Raw genomic sequence first — 6198 nt, forward strand, 5'->3', positions numbered from 1 at the left:
ATATATATATATATATATATATATATATATATATATATATATGGTTTTTAAAAGTTTGTAAAGTGTCTTTTTTTTTTCTTCTTTAACTTGGCCTCTCACTGTGGTGGTTTTCCTTTTGTCATTGGGTTTTGCCAATTTGTTTATAAGTACCGTGGTGTGCGTGTGTTAGTATTTATTCTAATTGGAGTTTGAGGTTCTTAAATACCTGAATTTATAGTCTTAATAAAATTTGGGAAGCTTTGGCCATTACTTTCTAAATTACTCTCTTTCTGTGTCCCCATTATCAGTCAAGACTTGGTCTCGTCACATGTGTCACTGAGTCTCTGTCCATGTTTTCCAGTCTCTATGATTTTTTTTTTTGAGAGTTAGTATTGCTACATATTCACAGTCACCTTGCTGTTTCTTTGCAAAGCTAATCTACTAGCAATACTATAATGTTAATTTTAATTCCGTATATTGTACTAGTTAGCTTTTGATGCATATAAAATGATAAAATGCTGTGTTTGAACTTGGACTTTGCTGCCTCCAGAATAATGAGAAACAGATTGCTATGGTTTAAAATTGCCAGAGAAAGCCAAGGCCTGAGAGATTAGTTAAGTGGTCATGAGCAGAAAATTGATAGAAACATAAACATAAAAGAACACATTCTGATGTGGTCTTAGCTGGAATGAGTTAAAGATAGAATTATAAAACAAAAAGAACAGAAGGAAGGTCAGTGGCGTAGACAAAGGGGAATGAAGAGAAGGGAAGAAGGATGGGTTGGGGAAAGAGTAGAATGAATCTGACCTAACCTTCCTGTGTACATATGTGAATAAACCACAGTGAATCTCACATCATCCACATCCACAAGACACCAATTAAAAAACAAAAAAACAAAAAACTGTAAGTAAGTAGCACAAAGATCAGTAGAGAAGAGGGAAGGGAACAGGGGAGGGAGCAGGGAAGGGGCAGGGGAGGTACTGGGGACTGAATTAGAGCAAATGATACTCCATGCTTTCATAATTATGTCAAAATGATTTCTGTTGTCATGTATAACTAAAAATGTATATTCTTTGAAGAAAATGGTTCCTGAATATAAAGATTTTTGGAATATTCTCAGCCTGGGCCTGGTTCAGAGAGAAAGCAAAGGCCAACACCAGGCTACCCTTCAATAAGGAAATTGGTGTGAATAGAAGGAAGCCAGCTGCTTTTTAGCAAGACCCCAGGACAATGACTCCGAAGGCATCTGGAGGTCTTTGAGGCTCCCATTCCCATCACAGGCTCAGAGTGCCAGGGACAGGATGGTTTCTAGGGAGCAGCCCAGGGCACCTGGAGACTCAGGGTTTGCCCCCCAGGACCACCTCAAGTCTCTACTCCCCTCCTCTCGGTGCTGTGCTACTTAGTTGCCCATGTTGCTCCGGTGGGCCCAGGAGTGGCTTGGGCTGCTGCACTAGAGAGCAGAAGCTGTCAGCCTAGCAGTGTCCACGGGGTGCGGCCTCTCCAAGTGCACACATTGCAGAAGGTAGTTCCACCTAGATTTCAAAGGATGCTTTCAGAGAGCCTTGAGCCAGTAGAGAAATGCCACAGGAAGGGGTGCCACAGAGTGCTTGTGAGGACAAGTGCCTCTCAGAGCCAGGGGGTTGGGACCGTGGCAGAAAGTCCTCACCAGAGCAATACCTAGAGCTCTGGAGACAGGGCCACCGCAGAGGGTCCTTGCTAGGACAGTGTCTAATTGAGTTGGGAGAGAATGGTTGCCCTTCGGGCTCCGAAACTAGAGCCAGTAGAACGCCACCCACCTGGGAGACACCTGCAGGCATGGAACTCCAACTCCTGGGCACAGCTGTGGACCAGGGCTCCAGGGCCTTGGGGTCCAGACCCCAGTCCCCAGTGCGTCTAGAAGCGGGACATGGGGTCAAGATTATTCTCAAGCCTTAAGATTTAACCTTGTTCCTGTTGGGTTTTGGATTTGGAGGGACCTGTTAGCACCGTTTGCTTTTCTGTATGTCCCTTTGGAATATGAATATTTATATTATGTCTGTCAACATTGTAGGAGTTTTTTTGGTACCAGGGATTGAACTTAGGGGTGCTTAGCCCCTGAGCCACATTCCGAGCCCCCTTTTATTTTCATTTAGAAACAGGGTCTGGCTAATTTGCAGAGACTGGCTTTGAACTTGTGATCCTACTGCCTCAGCCTCCTGAGCTGCTGGGATTGCAGGCGTGCCACCAGCCGCCATCCTATTTTTACAGCACAAAGTTGTCTGGTTTCACAGGCTCACATCTGTGGAGGAATTTGCCTCACAATGAACCATACATAGTCACCCATATCAGATTTACAAATAGTTAGATAAAATTTTGGACTTAGATTTTGAAGTTGATGCTGGAATAAGTGAAGACCTTTGGAAGCTCTTGGGATGCAGTGGATGTATTTTTTGTGTGTAGTGAGACCCTGTCTCTCTATATAAAAAATTAAAAGGGGTTGGGGATGTGGCTCAGTGGCTAAGCACCCCTGGGTTCAATCCCTGGTACCGACCCCCCAAATAAATAGTGGTGACAGAAAAAGAAAGAAGAAATTGCCAACATTTTCACACAACTGCATGTGGGTCAGGATGCCCACTTACCAATATGAATTGGGGGCGGAGAGGATGCTATTGTTCGAATAATGTTTTATAACCAGTGTGCCCTGGAAATAATTTTGAATAAATAAAAATGATTTAATTAATGAAGATCTCTTCCCAGTTTCAGTGCACAATGTATAACAAATGTCATATTGAAGGCCAGGGGATGTTTACAGAAGTTGATGAAAATGCTTTTTTAAACTTACACAGATTTTGAACAGGTAAGTAGTTTCTCTTCCTTAATAGTGCTCTCATGTTTTTAAAGAAGAAAGAACCATAAAGGAAGAATGGCCCTCTTGGGTTGGGCTTGTGATATTGGTCTTGATACCTCAATCTGATGGTGTATTTGCCACACAGATCTGTCACCATTATCAATAAGTGAACAACCAAGGACAGTGAACATGATTAATCATAAGGTTTCTAGTAAATACTGAAACTTAATGCCTTCATCTTGATATAGATATTAAAGTATAAATAAGGTAGAAAATGATGTTCGTTTTGGCTTTTAAAAATGAAGGCCCTCGGATCCAGCTCTTACTGCTGCCTGCTGTGGAGGAACCCCAGGCTACTCTTTCCAAAGACGTATTTGACTCGTTTTTATCAATTTTCAATCCTTTGGCAAAATTACTATTTGTTAAGAAGGGTCATTTTTCTTGTCCTATGAAAATTCTGCTGTTTTTTTCCCTGTTTTCACCAGGTGTTTATAATAATAAAATTGGTTTAGTAAATATCCTATTACACATTATAGAGAAATGGAATCTGTTGGTCATAAAGGCAAATACTTCTGATTATTGGACTTTTAGATAAACACTGTGTGTGTATGTGTTTGAGAGAGAGAGAGAGAGAGAGAGAGAGAGAGAGAGAGAGAGAGAGAGAGAGAGATGGGGATTATATTTAAATTGTTGATGAGTTGGAGCATCTCAGGAGCATCTACAGAAATTTCTACAAGAATTTTATTTCAAAAGATGAGAGAGTTGAATGATAGAAGCCCTTTTACTAATGAAGAATTAGCAGAAACAATGAAAACTGTTGAAGAATATTCTGTACAAAATTTTGTCTTTCACTATGGATAAAATAGAGAGGCTTGATTTCTGTACAAAATTCTATGTAAGGCCCAGTAGTTTTAGTCAAGACTAAAACAAATTATTACTTCTGTTTTAATTTATAATTATTTGTAGAAAGAAAAAGCAAGAATAATGCAGAAAGTGAAAAATCTTTCATGTAGGGGATATAAAATGTTTAAAGTTCTCTTGTGTTTCTTCTGGTTTTGAAAGTACTCCAAAAATAATTTGTATGTTAAAGGTGAGCAATTAATAATGAAAAGTTGATTTCAGAAGAGTGAATGAGGGTGAATGGGCATCATAACCCAGAGGCAGTTGTATGAAAATTTTGGCAGTTTCTTCTTTCTTTCTCCTTAATTATAAAGAATAAACTTTCAAATCTTGAATAGGCACTTAATATTGCTTTCATTCTATCCAGTATGAAAATATGCCTCTTTTATTTAAGTATGCTTTTACAAAAATTTTAAAATCATATTACACCTTTATTCTAGCCCAGACTTACATGGGGACATAAAAATTTGTTGATTGCTTTGGAATACCTAGGTTTTGATGATTTGTTTGTTTGGTTTGGTTTTTGGTTTTATTTTTTATTATTCAATAAGCTCACAATGTGATAAAAAAAAAAACACAGGCTATAATACTTCTAGAAATTCACAGTAGTTTCTATTTTTCAGGGATTCAAAGTTTAAAATGATCATTTCATCTTTTTTATTCTTTTTAAAATTTTTAAAAATTTTTTAAATTTATTTTTATTTCTTACATACTTGACAATAGTGGAATGCATTATAATCATAATTATCCATTCACAGCACAATTTTTCATATTTCTGTATATAAAGTGTGTTCACGCCAAATTATGCCATTATACATGAGCTCTCTTATTTTTTTTTTGCATTACAATTCTTAATACACCTTTATACCACAATTTATCATCTCTCTGTTTGTATATAAGGTATATTAACACCAAATTCACATCTTCATACATGTATGTTGTATAATGATGAGGGTCTCCTTTCACCATCCATGCTATTCCGCTTCTCCCTCCCTTTCCCTCCCACCCCTATTCCCTATTTAGAGATAATCTTTCAGATATGTTTTAAAAATTCACATGTTTGCTTCTTTTGTTTAAACTATATCTTTTTAAGATACCTCAATAATCTTATAGTTTTCAGCTAATATTTTTCTAAGAAATTCCCAGACAGAAATATTAGTATTAACTGTAATTGATATTGGCTACCCAAACACTTGAAGGCAGCCTTGAAAATTACTTCTAAAAATCACCCCCTGTACAAAGATAAGCAATGACAAGGAAATATTTGCACCAAAAAGAGCATCTTAAAATTTATTTTACAAACATATCTCAAACAAATATTAGATGCTATATGAAAGATAATGTACTATAAAATTCGTGGTATATATTAGTTATCCTGTAAATAATAACATTTCTTATATATAGAGAGAGTGCCTTCTATTATTTGTCAAGTACTTTATATGCATTTTCTCATTTAATTCATCCTAACAACATTATAAAGGTATGTTATCGTTTTCTCTATTTTGCAGATGGAAAGAACATTCTCCAAGACTGCAAGCTTCCTCCCCTCCCTTATTTGAATGAACCAGTTTTGGGGAAACTGAGACTCAAAAGAAGTTGTGCGGCTTGCCCAAGCTCACAGAGCTGCTGAATGACAGCTGGGGTGCCAGCCCGGGAAGCCATTCCACAGTGTTCATTCCTGTGCCTCTCACTGCAGAACAGCTTCCCTTCTCCCTTGCTTGTTCTCCCAAAATTTGAATCAGATAGTAATGTCAGTGGTGAGGTATGTAGTTTGCCTGAAATTCATTACTGAGGAGCTTATGCAAAGCCTCTGGTTTGAGTAAAACCACATTATAACACACGTGGGGGACCCACACTTTTCAATAGCCTGTGATGTGGGGAAGGACAATGGAACCACCTCCGGCCTCTCTCTTTTCCCAGATGGAATTGCCCAGTGATCCTATCTTCTTCGGCTCACCCTGTCCTTCACATAGTCACTCCATTTCCTCTGTTTCCCACCACCTCCCAACTCATAGCAGAAGATAAAAAGTTTAGACTGCTTCCACTGGAGGGAAAGGAGAGAAACTCACAGACATTCCTCCTAATCTCAAATTGCTTTGAGAGACGAAGGTGTTTGGCAGGGTTTTTCTCTTCTTGAAAACAGGAAAAACAAATATACAAACTTGTATTCTTTTAATAAAAAGTATTAAGTTTGAAATAATAAAAATATTCATGAACACTTACTTTCTCCTTATAGCCTTAACATATTTTAAAAGTTTGACATGACAGTTCTTAATTTGTATTGCCATTACACATTGTTAACTTGTTCATTCAAACAGGGGAGGGGAAGAAGTTTGCTGTCTTGGAGGATGCTCTTTCCATTTTTGCAAAACCCACATTTAACTTCTAAAACATTAATTACATTTGCAATGAGGCAAAGAGAAAGTATTAGAAGGGCAGTCGAATCTCATGTATTAGGGATCAGCTGGTAGCCTTTGAGAGTGCCGAGTATG

The 6198-nt window shown here is 37.9% G+C and overlaps 1 protein-coding gene across 1 annotated transcript in view; it reads left to right on the forward strand.

Moving 5' to 3' along the window:
* CUNH4orf33 (chromosome unknown C4orf33 homolog) overlaps positions 1 to 5858 on the forward strand; it is a 46743-nt gene extending 40885 nt beyond the window's left edge. The window contains exons 7-8 of the transcript XR_007350837.1: positions 2716 to 2815; positions 5215 to 5858. The gene's annotated coding sequence lies outside the window, so the exon portion shown is untranslated. The remainder of the gene's footprint in view (positions 1 to 2715; positions 2816 to 5214) is intronic.
* The last annotated feature ends 340 nt before the right edge of the window (positions 5859 to 6198 follow it).

The sequence above is a fragment of the Marmota marmota genome, unplaced genomic scaffold (assembly GCF_001458135.2).
Source record: "Marmota marmota marmota unplaced genomic scaffold, marMar, whole genome shotgun sequence".
NCBI lineage: Eukaryota > Metazoa > Chordata > Mammalia > Rodentia > Sciuridae > Marmota > Marmota marmota.